Raw genomic sequence first — 18,682 nt, forward strand, 5'->3', positions numbered from 1 at the left:
AGAAGAAATATCCCCCCACCTAAGACTTCGAAATTCATTGAAGAAACATGAAATAGTGTTCTAGGCATTTACGAGGGTTCACGTCGTTCCCCTACTTCTGAGTGCATTGAAAACATTTTCAGTAAGTTTTCCCACCCTGGTTTTTATGTACAAATCCTTTACTTTTCTTCCTTCTCTTCCTCTCTACCTGCTGAATGCTTCTCCTCTCCCTTCTAAAGTGTGGGGACTAGAATTGGTCCAGACTGAGAGAGGAACAGAAAAACCTTGAAGTGTTGCATTCCCTTCCCCCATCTCACCTGCACTGAGACTGGCCACCAGAGAGATTTCAGGCTGGCTATCTCCCTCTCATCCTCCCTTTGCTCTCCAAATTTGTGCAGATGGCAACAACGTGAGGGGTCTCATGATGGTAGACTTTATCCCATAAAACTAATGTCAGCAAGATCACCAGCTATCAGTAACTGTATTATCAAGGGGTTACTCACTGCTGGAAATATATTTTAAATAGCACAGATATTCCTCCCCCTTTTAGAATGGTTGCCTCCTAGACTTCAAAACTTAATGAATTCGTGAATTAAACAGATATTCATGCAGGGAGCACTCACTCCCATTTTATCATCATTGCCGTACTCTTAAACCACTAAGAGTTGGCGTGGCATTGTACTGGGAGTCTTATGAAATTCTGCATCAGAGATCCCTGAGTTGAAGTCTTGACTCTGTCTCTTAATACCAGTATAACCTTGGGCAAAAGGCGTATCCCCTTTGACCCTCAGTTTACACATTATCAAAGTGAAAATAAAATTCCTGGATTTCAAGGATCAATGGTTAAATGACAGACCACATGCTCTCTGTTTAACATCATAGGGACACTAAAGTCTTCTGGCATTATGGGCATCTTTAAGGCAGTAAACTTGTGTCTGATGTCTGTATTAATGAATAAACAGAGGAGGGAATGAATAAAAAGTCCATCTAGTCAGTGTTCAAAATTTTTCTAAACTCCAGAAATACCAATTCATATACCAACAGCCCTAAATATGAAAAATGCTATCTGTTACATAAAGCAAACTAAAGACCAGAACAGTCACAAAATGCATGACCATTGCCTGATTAATGCCACAAAACCATTTGCTAAATATGTTTCTGTAAACACCAGAGCGCAACTCCCCACTGAAACAAGAAATGCACACTGTGGGTATTGCATTTGACACTGATCTCTTTGATCCCCAACTGTAAGGATACAGATAATACAGATCTATCCAGAGAGACTACTGAGAAAGTCCAGAAAAGGTGCATTCCAACTCATCCCCATCTCCCCCCTACAGTTACCTAGAGTATCAAATCAGAAACTTCAAGGTCATTGAAGATAATTAAAACAAAATAAAACATCCTGCCAAAATGTTCTGATCATTAGGAATTGCTTTCTTAACATTAGCTGATGTGTATTAATCAGGATGAGTCAGAAGATGATGCTGCCAGGATTTCCCACACCCATATTTTTATTTCTCCGGTTGATATTATTTGAGTGTAGAATACTTTTAACCATATCTTGAATGGCAACATTTTTCTGACAGATACGATTTGTTCCTTTAAATAAGAGTTTGGAGGACATTTTCCACATTCTGACCTGTGATTTCATTTTATTCAGGGCCAGCTGCTTTTCCCGTAGACTGAATCTCTGACATTTATAATGGAATTGAACAGTGTAATAGGATTCACTTAACAAAAATGTTGCTGTGACATGAACTTTATGGGACCTTCCATTGAACAAGGGAGGCCTGCTTTAACATTGTCTTGATTCTATTTCATGATAGAAATGGAAGCAACAAAAAAGATAGCTATGTCTCTGCATACATGAAGCCACACCATTTTTCTACAGAGAAGAGCATCATAAAATGAAGGCAAAATTAAAACAACATTTCACCTTTTACTCTTTTGGTAAGAGCCCCTCTTTACTTATGGAAGAAAACATTTCAATATTTTGCCAAAATTTATCATGCAGTCCAGTTGCCTCCTGATTAAAGCCTCTCAAAGCCTTCCTGCGATCTCGAAGTCTCTGGCTCTGTGCTGCCGCTTCCAAGTAGCTAATGTGCTGTTATTTTACAACACTCTGCCAGAGTTGCTTTTCCTCAAACAAGAATCTTACTAGCTTTACCATTTGGCAGCCTGTAGCACGTCAAAAAAAAAAAAAAATCCATAAACCAGATGGCGGAAATACAGAATAATCTGTTTGGGAAACCCAGGTTATAAATATGTGCATGTTGGGAAAAGGGCAAAGAGTTGAGGTAAAGCAGCTGACACAACTTTCAGGCTGGGCTTCGGTCAAGACCATTTTTAGCCTAGCCCACGGAGAGATGTCTATATGTTTATTTTCTATTGCGTTCTCCCTCTCGTGCTCAGAATGAACCCACAGGCGTTACCTCTTCTCCTACAGTGGAAACCAATTTGAATCCACACTTGGAAGGTTTAGGCAACGTTATGTCTGCATGAAAATACATCCTTCCTTGGGGGTAGGGAGAGCGGGAGGGAGGTGTTAGGACTGGAGCACCTAATACTGTGACCCAGTTTCTTCCTTGACCTTCTCCAATGCATGTGAGGATTTCTCCTGACTCTCACATAAACTTCCAAGTGAAGTGAGGCTAGAGTAAAAAATTTAAGTTAACTTTGAAAGAATAAAGATGATTTCCAACAACAGCTGTGTGTGTCTCGCAGGGGTGAGTGAGTAGGTGGAAGATACACTAAGGGGAAGAATAAACTCTGTGTGTGTGTGTGTGTGTGTGTGTGTAGGGTGAGTGAGTGTGTAAGACTACTGACTTCATATGAATAGCAAAACCTTTTTTTGTGCTCCAGCTCCTGAATCACACCCTTCTTTCTGTGGCCTTCAAGAGTCCCAGCCCCCACCACTAATAAGACGAGGCTACCCAAGGATTATCTTGCCTTATCTACCTGCTGTGTCCAGGAGGCAAACTTTTTCCAATACAGCCTATCTTCTTGAGAATTATTCTCTAGGGCTAGCACAACATTGCAGTCAGTTATATGAAGACCCACAAGCAACTGCATACTTAGATCCCTGTCCTCACCATCCTAAGGAAGAAAGTTGAAAATTATGTATTATATTAGCAGTAATCAAAGGCATGTATAGCCACTGGGGCAACAGTAAAAACATCAGCTCTACCAACTCTTCTCTTAGGTTCCAAGTGTTTCTGGGATCTCTTTTGAGAATTTCCAAAGACTTCAATGAGCTCCCTTAGCTGCTGTCCCTCATTACTCCTGGTCTCTGCCATTGCCTGCCACTGGTGGCTGTGGATACATTTCTGTATCTGTGGATACATTTCTCTCATAACCGCAGCAACACTAGTATAATCACAGCAGACTTGCCTCTCTATCTCCTGTGTGGAGGCAAAGAGAGAAATCTCTTCCTACTAACATTTTCATCTTTCTTGTTGAAGCACCAAAGGAGAGCTATGTGCCCCTAGCCTCTTAGTACTCCTAGAGGCAAGTGTCTTTCATTATTTCTACCTTTCAGCTTTTTGTGGAGTTGGGACAAAATTCAAGTAACAAGGCCAAGGCTATGCCTATGGCCAATATAGCTATGGCCAGTATCAGAACTCTTAGTCCTCTTAGTCCAATGGCCTTCACATTCCCAATGGTAGGATGTCCAAGAAGTTATTGTATGGTTTTATGGGATCTTCTGTGGGGATGAGCCATAAGCTTCAAGAGCCTTCTCAAGGTAATATACCTAATTTTCAAGTGATTTTATAATACTGTTATTCCTGCATTATTGCATATAAATATTATTTACAAGAGTTCTAGTTATTTAGCATTTGTCATGAGTGAGAGATGCTCAGCCCTACATAAATTTACAGTATGAATTAATTATTTATATCAGTAAATAATAAATTTTATTCACATTAACTAAAAAATATATTGTAATTTTGAAGTGTCTACAAAGGCCAACTCTTAAATATCAACTAACTCAACCAGCAATCTTCCATTCTCATGAGATTCTCTAGAATCCTTTTGACCGTTTACACAGGTACTGAAGATTCACAGCCTCCTGGCTCTGGATTACTGTGCCTCTTGAACTATCTCAGCAAGATAAGCCCTCCTAAGGACCGATTTGTATCCTCCCCCAAATTCCTGTGTTGAAGCCCTACGTCCCAATGTGACTGTACTTGGAGAGAAGACTATCAGTAGACAATTAGGTTAAATGAGGCTGAGGCTATAAAGGTGGGGCCCTGATCTGGTGAAATTACTGTCCTAACAAGAAGAGATACCAGGCAGCCAGTCATCTCTTTCTCCCTTTCTCCCTCTCCCTCTCTTTTTCTCCCTCTTTCTCTGTCTACCTCACCCTCCATGCACCACAGAGGAAAAGCCATACGAGGACACAGCTAGAAGGCAGGTGCCTAGAAACCTGGAAGAGAGCTCTCACCAGAAACCAACTCTGTTGGAATGTGATTCTGGACATCTAGACTCTAAAACTGTGAGAAAAATACATGTCTGATGTTTAAGCCACACTCTCTATGGTATTTTGTTATGGCAGCCTCAGCAAAAGAATATAAGTTCCATCACAATGGATCCGGTGCCTGATTCAATTAGGCTACTTACTTCCATCAGAGGAGCAGAACCAGAAAAATCACATTCCAATCTGTTTTAATGAAGAGATAGTAGAAATGAACTAAGGGCTCAAGAGAGGTGGCACAGGTGAGGGAGGTGGGGTATAAAAATCATTTAATGTAATGCTCTAGTCAGAGGAAACAAGAAAAGTGGAGACTGCACTACTAGGTATTTATCCAAAAACAGTGATTTAAAGGGACACATGCTCCCCAATGTTTATAGTAGCAAAATATATCCACAGTAGCCAAAACATGGAAAGAGTCCAAAAGTCCATCAGCTGATGAATGGATAAAGAAAATGCAGTATATATATATATGTACACACACACAAGCCCACAAAATGGAATATTACTCAGCCATCAAAAAGAATGAAATCTTACCATTTGCAACAATGTGGATGGAACTGTATGGAACTTAGGATTATGCTAAGTGAAATAAATCAGTTAGAGAAAAACAAATACTAAATATAATTTCACTCATATGTGGAATTTAAGAAACAAAACAAATGAACATAAGGGAAGGGAAAGAAAAGTAAGATAAAGACAGGGAGGAAACCATAAGAGACTCTCAAATATAGGGAACAGACTAAGGATTGCTGGAGAGGACAACTCTCTGGGGGCAGGGGGTAACTGGGTGATGGACATTAAGGAGGGCACTTAATGGAATGAGCACTGGTGTTATATGCAACTAATGAATCACTAAATTCTACCTCTGAAACAAATACTACACTATATGTGAACTTGAATTTAAATAAATCTTGAAAGAAAAAAATAAGAAAAGTAGAGAAAGCCAGATACCATGGAATAGGTGGAAAAAATGTGATTTATCATACTCCATGAATTTCAACTTTAGAGCCAAATGCAAGTTTTCAGTCTGTGAGCCATTTCTTGTTTACAAAACACAAGTCTGGCTCTATATTGCAGTTCATTTATAGCTATGGATTTGGGATCTATAGAAATACTTTCAAGTCAGAGATTTTCCACTTTCCTTGTAAATATCTCCATCCTACTTTGAAAGAAGACAGAGGATTTTTGATTGTTATCTGTGTAAGAACAGAAACATGTCTTTTATAGGAAATTGAGTTCTTGGGATGCCTGGGTGGCTGTTGGTTAAGCAATGGACTCGGTTTCAGCTCAGTGGAGAGTCTGCTGGTCTTCCTCTCTCCCTGCCCCTTCCCCACTCACATTTTCTCTCTCTCTTGCTCTCTCTCTCTCTCAAATAAACAAACCTTAAAAAATTAATTTATTAACTTTTTAAAGATTTTATTTATTTGAGATATAGGGAGCAAGAGAGAGAGAGAGAGAGAGCATGAGCAGCTGAGAGAGGGGGAAGCAGGATGCATGCAGGGCTCAATCCCAGGACCCTGGGACCATGACCTGAGCTGAAGGCAGTTGCTTAACAGATTGAGCCACCCAGGCACCCCAGTTGGGTTCTTTATTTTCTGCATTGTATATCCTCCCTAATTCCTTTACCATCATGTTTCATAACTGGATTTTTTCTCTTAAAGTCTCTTGTTTTAGCTCTAAGGATTTTTCTGGGCAGAAAGCCTTATATACTATTTTAGTCATATAACTTTATCTTTCTATATGCAGATAAATCACAAATCTGTATTTTCATCTTTATCTCTCTCATAAGTTGAAGATCTGTAAATCTAAGTGCCTTCTAGATATTACTAATAGACTATCACATATCAGCCATGTCACACATTGCATGCCCCAGATGGAATTCATGATATTTCCCCCAAAACTATTCCATCTCACATATTCAAAACTCTGCTTAATGCCTCCTATATTTCCTAATCTCCCAAACTAGTTGGAAGCCTCAAAGTACACCTTCAACTTTTTTCTCTCCTTGGCTCTCTCTGGCCTTATGACCTACAATCTAGTCACTTATCAAATCATTTTGTTGCTACCTCATACTTGTCCCTTAAAATTGGACATTGGGGAGGGTATGTGCTTTGGTGAGTGCTGTGAAGTGTGTAAACCTGGTGATTCACAGACCTGTACCCCTGGGGATAAAAATATATGTTTATAAAAAATAAAAAAAAAAAAAAAAAAAAAAAATTTGACAATCCATGCTTTCCCACTGCCACCATATTAGTACAGGTTTTCTTAATTTTTTCTTTTTTTAACTTTTCTTAATTTATTGTCTAGATTCCCACAACCTCCTGGTTCATCTCTAAGCCTTAATACACTAGAGCTAGTGTTTCCTTATTTCAGATTTATACTCCACTGGGGTCCCCATAGGCTTTTATCCTGACCCCTCTCCTGAAATTATTTTTATCCAAGCTATCAATTATCCCTCAGCTATAAAATCTAATGAATTCTTTTCAATTCTCATCATCAAAGCCTCTCTTCAGCCTTTGATTCTATTGGCTACTCTTTTCATAAAAGTCTCTACTCCTGGGTCTTGAGCCCATTTTCCCTGGTTATTTCCTACCTTCTTATTATTTCTGCCCATCTGCTTTGTTGACTCTTCTTCCTCTGCTCAACCCTCTCTAGAAGGTTTTCTAGAGAGCCTTCGTTTTTTTTTTTAATTTCAATTAGCCAATATATAATACATCGTTAGTTTTTGATATAATGTTCAAAGATTCATTAGTTGCATATAATACTCAGTGCTCATCACATCACGTGCCCTCCCTTAATGCCCAGCACCCAGTTACCCTATCCCCCCACACTCCTCCCTTCCACCACCCTCAGTTTGTTTCCTGGAGTCAAGAGTCTCTGATGGTTTGTCTTCCTCTCTGACTTCTTCCCATTCAATTTTTCCTCCCTTCCCCTATTGTCCTCTGCACTATTCTTTATATTCCATATATAAAGTGAAACCATATGATAATTCTCTTTGAAATTCCCCAAAATTTGAAAGAAAGAAAAACTTACATATATACAAAAAAATAAGGTTAAATACAATGAAGGTATAGAATATGACTGTAAAAATGAAAAATAAAAAAGATTTTAAAGAAAGAATTGGTAAGATGTTGGCTGAAAAAGGAAAGAAGAAAAATTTTAAAAATAGAAAAAGAAAAACATAAAGAAAATTTTAAAAAATTAACTTTGAAAAAGTTTGGAAAAAATATCATGAATTCTATGTACTGCCTTCCCCTAGTGCTGGAGTTTTGCAGTTCTCATTGATCTGTAAACTTGGTCTTGGCTGGATGTTCTTCTAGGGGAGGGGCCTGTTGTTGATTCTTAAATGTCTTTCCCCAGGTAGAATTGCACTGCCCTTGCCAGGAACCAGGCTAAGCAATCTGGTTTGCTCTCTGCAGTTTTTGTTCCCTGAAGGCTTTCTGCATGGTGTTAGAGGATGAGAATGAAAATGGTGGCCTCTCAATCTCTGGCCCCAAAGGGGGCCCTCAGAGCTCGGGACATCCCCTGTACTCAGTGTGCCTTCAGAGAAAAGCAGTCAGTCACTCCTGTCTCCCTGGTCTTGGGCTATACTCAGTGCTCAGCTGGCCTGTGACTGAGCATTTCTATCTCTGGCACAGGAACCCGTTTGGAGTCTCCAAACCCAGCAGATTCTTGTGGTGCACTCCTGTACCACTCCTCTGGGGGGAGGAAGGCGAGTATCCCCAGTTCTGCCCCTTTTTGGGCCCCTGCTCAGAGAGTAGTGGTCTGACCATGCTGTGGATCCTTGTTTATGGCAACCCCAAGCTAAGAGCCCACTCCTTGGCTCCATCTTTGTAGGCGACTTCCCTGCTCTGATACTTGGGAGCTCTGCCACACTCAGGCATCACTGGTCTTTCTGTGACCACAGTGGTCCTGAGACCACACTGACCCAGTGAGTGTTCCACCCTCCACTTAGCCACTGGGCAATGTCCCTCAGCAGAGCATACTTTTAAAAGCTCTGATTTTGTGCTCTGACATTCTATCACTTGCTGGTAGGTGGCTGATGGAGACTTCCTCCCCCCAGCGTTCTCTCTTCCCAAATATTGCCTCGGATTCACTTCTCTGCCTGTTCTACCTTTCAGAAGTGGTCACTTTCCTGTTCATAGAATTGCTGCTTCTTTTTTCTACAATCTCCTGTTGAGGTTGTAGGTGCCAGAATGGTTTGATAACTATCTAGCAAAATTCCCGGAATCAGATGAAATTTAGGTCTCCTACTCCTCTACCATCTTGCTCCTCCCTCTGGATTTTCCTTAACTTAGGCCTTTCCCCTTAGCTGAAAGAATATTTTCATCTTTCAAATGAATATTTGCAGTTTGATGATGTCTCACAGAAATCTTAAATCACAACATTCCAAACTAAAACTATTTCTCTATTTCCTATAATTTTTCTTAATTATTTACTACAAAGTATTACCAAGTATTTCTAAGTAGCTATACAAAACAGAGCCTCACTCATTAAGCTTTTTAATAGATTCTATTAACCTCTCTCAAAGAGGAAAGTTCAAGTTCTTTAGTATTAGTGTAACAGGCACCTTTGAAGTCCAGCATCATACTCCCTCAGCCCTACATAGACTGCAGCTGTAGTTGCACTGGAACGTTCTGTGAGAGCCACCTTACTTGAAGTACCAACATCCCTTCCTAGAATGCACCACTTGTCTGTCTACCTTAGTCTTCTCTAAAGCCACACACTTGGCCAAGACACAGAACAGCCCAAAAGTGGAGGAAGGTTTATACTTTCAGAGGAAAACCTCAGCCAATGGGAGATGGAAGCAGCAGATAAGTGACCAAGCCTCCTATCCCTCCAGTTCTCTATTATTCTCAGAGGTCCGGGTACAAATCACATTTCTTGCCCACATCTGTGCCATCCATAGCTCAATGTTCCTATCTCATGCTCTCCAATGACCCAGGCCAAGTTCTTATCTCAGGCTCTTCCTGAGGGAAACCCTAAATAAAGGCAGTTGGTTCAGAAATAGTGGTCTAGAGAGAAGGGTCTCGGGTTGGGTTTCTGGGACTCATTGTTGAGACAGAATGAAGAACCCCATGGTTAGTCACAAGTTCCTGGGGTCCTGTAGCATCACAATTCTGAGGATTCAGAGTAGTGATTCAGGCTGCAAGAGAGGCAGAGAAAGTATTAGGCCAGGCAATATTTCTAGCACTTGGACACTAAGGGAACACTGCTAATTTTAAGGATTATGGATTGGGGCACCTGGGTGGCTCAGTGGGGTAAAGCCTCTGCCTTCAGCTCAGGTCATGATCCCAGAGTCCTGGGATCGAGCCCCACATTGGGCTTTCTGCTCAGTAGGGAGCCTGCTTCCCCCTCTCTCTCTTCCTGCCTCTCTGCCTACTTGTCTGTCAAATACATAAATAAAATCTTTGAAAAAAAAAAGGATTATGGATTAAACTAGTTTTTGTAAACTTCTTTGGAATCCTTGAAACAAAAGAATGATAGGAACATTATTAAGTAAATTATCGTAAGCCCACTTAATAGAATATTTTACATCTTTTCAAATAATTTTAGGGGATTTTTAAAGCAATATCAAGATAGGTTTTGATATAATATTAAGACTTCAAAAAGGAGCATAGGGACATGAGTCTCCACTAGAATTAAATCTTTGAAGGAAAATATCTATGTGTAAGGATATCTGTTGAAAGGAAAAACAACTAGGTGCTAACTGTGGCTATCTTAGGATGGTAGAATCAAGAGTGGCAATTTCTCTTTTATATATTTTTAAAATGTTCTTCAATTGTGGCTATATTATTATATGGATAGGTAGATAAGACAGGTAAATATTACTTTAAATTTTAACTACTTTTTAGAAGCATTTTAAGTACTTTTTAGAAGTATTGAACTTTTAAAATGGTCTTAGATATGTAAGTAAGATTTTGGAAAAATTTTCTCTCTTTAGATGAAAATTAATACTGTTTATAAGTTCTTTATAAGCACTAACATTTCTGTATTCATATTCACTAGTGAAGAAAGTTGTTGCAGAATCCCTTGGCCCATGAATGAACAGACTGTCATCACATGGATAACTCTTTTGATGTCAGATCAATTAGGTACTAAAGTTGCTGAGCTGACTAGACATGTCCATTAATACAGATATTAAAAAAAAGTCTCTTTCCACAAATGTTTTAAAATTTATAATACAAGTATGTTGTGTTCATTGTTGACATAATTAGAAAATTCAAATAAGCAAAATAGAAAAGTCTGTAAAACCACCTATCAAGTCTGTAAAATAATCATTATGTCTCAGACATTTTTCTGAATTAAGATTTTATAAAATATATCATGCATGCAGGAGTTTATGCAGTTTAAAACATATTTGTCCAGCTTCTTAGAGTTTGTCTTGTATTTTCAAAGCCCCCAGGTGCTCCTTCCTGACCACACCAAACTTCCAAACTCCAGAAAGCAAATATACTGAATGTTGTGTGCACATTCATTGCCTTTCTATATATTTTATCATATATATATATATATGTGCATGTCTTCAAGCCATACATTACTCATTTTCCGTCTGTTTTATCTTTCTTTGGATATAGAGATTCCTTGTGTATTCTTGACTTGCCTTTTTCCACTCAGTACTGTGATATTAAGAACTGCCACACTGTGTCATGTAGTTGGGCTTTATTCCCTTTTTATCACTGCATGGTGTTTCTTTTTATAGGAGTATATTAGAATTTATTGGTCTATATTACTTTGTTAGACATTTGAGTCTTAACTTGTGTTATTATGAACAAGGCTACTATGTCTCTTATGTACATGTCTCCTGATACACACATGCTGTAATTTATCCAGGATAAAAGTGGAAATAGCTTAGATCAGCATGGTTGTTCCAGAGTTCCTACAGTTTGTTTCACCAACACTTAATACCATCATACTTTTACATATCTGATAATCTAGTAAATGTGAAATGTTAACCTAATATTTTATTTTCATTTCCATTCTCTGGATTAATAAGAAGATTGAATATTCATTATTTGTTGGGTTTACTTTTGGGTGTGTGAAATGCCTGATCATGACTTTTGACCTTTTGTCTTTTAGTTGTTTCCTTCTTTTCCTCCTCCTTCCCCGCCTCCTCTTCCTTCTCCTCCTCTTCCTCAAAGAGCTCCTTACATTCTAATAAGACATTGACAGTTAAAAGTATAGTAGACATCTGCTCCCAATTTGTGTTTGTCTTTAGTCTTTCTGTAGGATGTGTATGTGTTGGGGGAGGGGAGTTATTGTTTGGATGAGCAGAAGTCTTACGTTTAAGAGGTTTTTTTGTGTTGTTAGTTTGCTTTTATATATTTTTAATTATTTATTTATTTCAGAGAGAGAGAGAGAGAAAGCATGAGAGGGGAGAGATCAGAGGGAGAAGCAGACTCCCCATTGAGCAGGGAGCCCAATGTGGGACTTGATTCTGGGACTCCAGGATCATGACCTGAGCCAAAGGCAGTCACTTAACCAACTGAGCCACTCAGGTGCCCTTGGTCTTGTTTTAAAAACACTTCCTTACTCTAACATCATAAGGATATTCTCCTGTATGTTTTCTCCTCCAATGGTTTTAAAATTTTACCTTCTAAGTCCTAAATCCATTTGGATAGTTTCCATATATTGTGTGAATTATCACCCAGTCCTTGCATCCATCATTCCTCTTCAGTCTTACTTAGCTCTGACCTATGTCAAGTTGTATTGTATAAGTGAGACTGTTTCTCACCCCATGTTCTCCTAAGTAAGTCCCGACATTTAGTAAGTTAAGTTCTTCTCTCCTTGCCCCCCACACCTTGGTATATTTTTTCGGTAGTTTCTTGGCTGTTCTTTACACATTGCTCTAGAATTATATTGTCAAATTACACACACACACACACTCTCTACACAGAGATACTAGAATTTTAGTAAAGATTATATCAAATCTTGACATGAGGGAATATTTGATGTCTTTATAATACTGACTATTCCTATCAATGAATATGGTAATTTTCTAAATCTACTTAGGTTTTCCTTATTGCCTTTCAATAAAAATTCATAATCTTCTTCATAAAGGTCTCGTATATATTTTTAAAAACTGTTCCTTTCTTTTTGTGATTATATATGATATATATTCTTTTTTTTAATAATTTTTATTATATTATGTCAGTCACCGTACAGTACATCATTAGTTTTTTATGTAGTGTTCTATGATTCATGTTTCCATATAATGTTTCCAGCACTCCATGCAATACATGCCCTCCTTAATACCCATCACTGTGCTCACCCATCCCTGTACCCCCCCTAAAAATCTCATTTTGATTCCATAGTGTATATTCTTCACCTTTATTTTTCTAAAAGTGTATGGTCGATGTATTGAAATACACTTAATTTTGTATCTTGATTATATATTCAAGGATTAATTCTAATAATTTTCCTATAGATTCTTTTGGGATTTCATATAAGCAACACTATTACCTATAAATAAGGGGAGTTTTCTTTTTTTTGCAATCATTGTAATTTTGTCTTTTTCTTGTCTTATTGTGCTATCTGAAACTATAATTATATTGGTAAGCAAAAGTGATGATAGAAGGCACTTCTTTTTATCATTTTTTTTTAATTTTTTAAAATTTATTTTCAGCATAACAGTATTCATTATTTTTTCACCACACCCAGTGCTCCATGCAATCCGTGCCCTCTATAATACCCACCAGCTGGTACCCCAACCTCCCACCCACCCGCCAGTTCAAACCCCTCAGATTATTTATTAGAGTCCATAGTCTCCCATGGTTCACCTCCCTTCCAATTTCCCTCAACTCCCTTCTCCTCTCTATCTCCCCATGTCCTCCATGCTATTTGTTATGCTCCACAAATAAGTGAAACCATATGATAATTGACTCTCTCTGCTTGACTTATTTCACTCAGCATAATCTCTTCCAGTCCTGTCCATGTTGCTACAAAAGTTGGGTAATCATCCTTTCTGATGGAGGCATAATACTCCATAGTGTATTATGGACCACATCTTCCTTATTCATTCATCCATTGAAGGGCATCTTGGTTCTTTCCACAGTTTGGCGACTGTGGCCATTGCTTTTGCTTAGGTTTCTTATTTTAAAAGTAATGTTTTTAATTTCTCACCACTAAAATGATGTTTGCTGTGGGAGTTCTTCATAATTACCCATTCATCAGAATAGGGAAATTCCCTTCTCCTAGTTTATCAAGAGTTTTTTTTAATGCATGAATGAATGTTGTATTTATCAAACACTATTTGTGCTTCATATTAGGTGGTTATATGGTTTGTCTTCATTAATATGTTTAATACATATGTAGTAAATTACACTTGTTATTTTTCAACTTTAAACTCACCTCGCATAACTGGGTCAATCAACTTGGTTTTTTTCATACACTTCTAAGTTATGTTTGCTAATACATTTATTTAGGATTTTTGCATCTAGGTTCATGAATGATATTGGCCTATAGTTTTATAATTTTTGTATCTTATTGCAGTTATCCATATGAAAGTAGGGGAGCATTTCCTCATTTTCTGTTTTCTGAAAAATTTATGTGACACTTATAATTATCTGTTCCTTAAAATAAACCTACTTTTTTCATCATGGGACGATTTTAGCTATTAGATCATTTCCCTTGTAATAAGCTTCCCTATACTACTACATCTTTGTAAATTCTCTGATTATTTTATTATATAAATTCCTAGAAGAGAAGTTTCTGGTTCAAAAGATGAATTTTTAAAAATATTTGAGACAGTCATTTGAGAATATATTGAACTAACAGTTTCATCAGAATTTTAACATAGTGACTATTTTCCTATACCCTTACCAACGTTAGGAGTTAATCTTTTATCCTTGATGTTGTGATGAGAAAAAAACAAATGGTTGTCTTTATTTGCTTGTTTATTTATTTATTTGACAAGGCAGGGGGAGAGAAAAAGGGAGAGCGCACAAGCAGGAGGAGCAAGAGAGGGAGAAGCAGGCTCCTCACTGAGCAGGGAGCCTGATGTGGAGCATGATCCCAGGACTCCAGGATCGTGATCTAAGCTGAAGGCAGATGTTTAACCAACTGAGCCACCCAGGCACCCTCGAATGGTTATCTTTAACAAATGGAAAGATTTTCCATGCTCACAGTTTGGAAGAATTAATATGGTTAAAATGTCCATACTACCCAAAGTAATCTATAGGCTCAGTGTAATCCCTACCAAAATGCCAATAGCATTTTTTTCCCCACAGAACTAGAATAATACTAAATTTGTATGTTACCACAAAAGATCCTGACTAGCCAAAACAATCTTGTTAAAGAACAAAGCTGCAAGTATCACAGTCTCAGATATACTACAAAGCTGCAGTAATCAAAACGGTATGGTACTGTACAAAAAACCAAACACATAGACTAATGGAACAGACTAGAAAGCCCAGAAATTAAGCCATGCTCATATGGTCAATTAATCTATGATAAAAGAGATAAGAATATACAATGGGAAAATGATATTCTCTCTAATCCCAGTGCTGAGAAAACTGGATAGCTACATGCAAAAGAATGAAACTGGATCACTTTCTTACACAATACATAAAAATAAACTCAAAATAAATAAAAGATCTACATGTGAGACTTCAAACTATAAAACTCCTAGAATAAAGCATAGGCAGTGATCTCTTTGACATCACCTTTAGCAACATTTTTCTAGATATGCCTCCTGAGGCAAGGGAGACAAAAGCAAAAATAAACTGCTTTATATACCAAAATAAAAAGCTTTTGCAGAGCAAAGGAAATCATCAATGAAACAACAAGGCAACCTAGGAATCAGAGAAGCTATTATAAATGATATATCAAATAAGGGATTAATATCTAAAGTATATAAAGAACTTATACAACTGAACACCAGGAAGATAAATAATCTGACGAAAAATAGGCAGAGGACCTGCACAGACATTTTTTCAAAGAAGATATAAAGATGGACACATGAAATGATGCTAATATCACTAATCATCAGGCAAATGCAAATCAAAACCACAAGGAGATATCATCTTATAACTGTCAGAATGACTAGCATCAAAAACACAAGAAACATCAAGTGTTGGTGAGGATGTGGAGAAAAATGGACCCTCATGCACTGTTGGTAGGAATGCAAACTGGTTTAGCCACTGGGGAAAATAGTTTGGAGGTTTCTCAAAAAATTAAAAATAGAAATACCACACGATCCAGTAATTCCACTACTGGGTATCTACCCAAAGAAAATAAAAATGCTAACTTGAAAAGATATATGCACCCAATGTTTACTGCAGCGCTATTTTTAATACTCAAGATATGTAAGCAGCCTAAATGTCTGCCCATACATTAATGCATAAAGTAGATGTGCTGTGTATATACAATGGGATATTACTCAGCCATAAAAAAGAATAAGATCTTGCCATTTGTGACAACATGGAAGGACTTAGTGGGTATTATGTTAAGTAAAATAAATCAAATGAAGATAAATACCACAGGATTTCCCTTATAAGTGGAATCTAAAAACCAAAACAAACAGAACAGACACATAAATTAAGAACAAACTGATAGTTGCCAGAGGGAGGGGTGAACAGGCCAAAAGAGGTAAAAGAGAGTGAGAGATATGGGCTTCTGGTTATGAAATGAGTAAGTCACAGGGATAAAAAGCACAGCATAGGTAATATAATCAATGATACTGTAATAGTGATGTATGGTGACAGATGGTAGGTACACTTAGAGTGAGCATAGCATAATGTATAGACTTGTTAAATCACTACCTTGTATACTGGAAACTAATGTAACATGTGTCAACTATACTTCAATATAAATAAAGTGTCATTTTATATATCTCATCATTTCTGTCTCATCTAATATTCTTTAATCATTTTCAAAAAATTTTCATTCTTTTTTTTATTCTTTCTTATTCATAAAAAATCTATGTAATAGTAATCCCATGTTCTAAACACTTAGAATATTTTTTCCAATTCATTTTTTATCTTTTATGTTAATAGTATTTTTATATACAAGTGCCAATTTTCATATTTTTCAGTAATAAAATATAATAATTTCTTTATTTGCAGTTTATATTTGTGTTATGCTTAGAATGATCTTCCCCTCTCCAAAATTATATAAATGTTTAAATTTTTTCTAGATCTTTTATAAATCTTTCTTAGCTTTTTAAATCTCACTTTTGATATTGAAGTCATCCTTTTATTTGGAATTTCAGTTGGTAAATTCCTTGAAAACAATCTCTTTTTCAAATAACTATTTTTGAATTTTTCCAAAAATATGTATGTTCTTCCCTCATTCATTTGCAGTGCTGCTTTTATTGAATATTGAATATGTAAATATTATTCTCTTGTTTCTAGAATGTTTATACCTATTTCACATAGTTCTTTTTCGACTGTTCCATTGATTGCCTACTTATTCCATGGTTAGTGCCACAGTCGTTTAAATATCATGGTTTTATAATATGCTTTATTTTTTTTAAAGAATTTATTTATTTTGTTGGAGAAAGAGGACAAGCAGGGGCAGCAGCAGGCTGAGGGAGAAGCAGGCTCTCTGCTGAGCAAGGAGCCCAGTGTAGGGCTCGAACCCAGGACCCTGGGATCATGACCTGAGACAAAGGCAGACACTTAACTGACTGAGCCACCTAGGTATTCCTATAATACACTTTATTGTTTAACAGATCAAGTGTACATTATTTTTTGGCTATTATTGCTCAGTTATTTATTCTGATAAACTTTGTAATAATTTTGTAAATTCTTTCAATCCAAATTTCTTTTTGGGAACATGATTAAACATAGATCAGTTTTATAAATTAACTCAGGAATCAAGTTTTCCAAATATGACATGAATTTAATTCTAGTTAATGGAAAAGTATAAATGAGATCTAGTAGATATCATATGCAAGGGAAGTAGGTAAGTAGCACAAATGTTTTTGTAAGACATGCTTTCCCTGTTTTAGTCCTGAACCTCAAGGAAATATAGCATGGAAAGGGGGTTTTCTTTCAGTGATTTCTCTGCCTTTTTCCCCATGTAAAACATTTCACAGCTTGTCTCATTACAGCATTTGTAAAAACACAGTCTGAAAGCAGTGGTGCATAAATGAATTATTTAAGTTTTGCAGCAAATCGTCCTGATCTTGCTTGCTGCTTCTTAATGCACTTTAAGTGAGCCCAGGGAGGCGAATCATAGAAGACATGGGGTGGAATGTAAACCAAGTTTTATTAGCCACAAAAAGCCACACTATAACATTTATTAAGTATCAGAGACAGTGTGTTTAAATAAGTTTGATTCGCTGAATAATCACCAATGTTGCAGCCATCTTCCCTGGATAGGAGCACTTCCTTGTCAAAAACATTTATTTTCTTGTCACTTCTGTTAATATAATGGGCTCTTGGGGTTTTGTGAGAGTTTCTTAGCAAATAGTGATTTTCAACAAATTACTATGTGTCTCCCACTGAATACAGCTTTAATAGCTGGGGGAGGTGAGGAAAACTACACATGCTGTTGACTGAAAGTATATCATCTTATTATCAGTGTCACATTTAGGGGCTCCAGCTGCCCTAGGAAAATGAGGAGCCAGACACCCTCTCAAGCCCTTCCCAGGCCTCCTTCCAGTTAGCAGTGTCCATAAACTTGACGTTCCCCTAGTCAGACTGGCCTAAGGCTGATTCCTTTTCTCTTTTGGGGTGAAATAGCCCTTAAGACCAAAGAATTTATACCACAATTACCAATTCTTCCTTCCATATCTTTTCCTTTCCCCTGATGCAAAGTGAAACAGACAGAATGTTTCTGAGTGTAGGTGTGCCCTCCTAATCTTACGTCAAGACGACCAATGAGGACAGATGCTTCCAGGACGCTCTGCTATCTACATCTGCATTACAAATCCTTTCTATCTTTGGCCAAGGCCATTGTTTTAATTTCAGACACAAAATAACACTAAGAAAATTAAATATACCTAAGTACTCAATGGAAAGACACTGGCTGATAAATATTTAATGTAACTGAGAGCTCACGTTAGATATTTGTGAAACACTGCCTGTCTGTGTACTTTCCCTGCTGTTCTATGACAAGAAGATGCAATGGCAATTTGTAAGTGTGGGTCTTTGTGTATGCATGTATGTGTGTGGGTTGGAACCCTAACTCTGTGAAGAAGGGAAGGAAAGAATGAAGAAAGAGGGGAGGAAGGAAGAGAGAAATACCCACTTATTCTTTCCAGTCTTTATTGGAAATGGT

Source organism: Mustela putorius, unplaced genomic scaffold (assembly GCF_011764305.1).
Source record: "Mustela putorius furo isolate JIRA1106 unplaced genomic scaffold, ASM1176430v1.1 tig00000224_pilon_pilon_pilon, whole genome shotgun sequence".
NCBI lineage: Eukaryota > Metazoa > Chordata > Mammalia > Carnivora > Mustelidae > Mustela > Mustela putorius.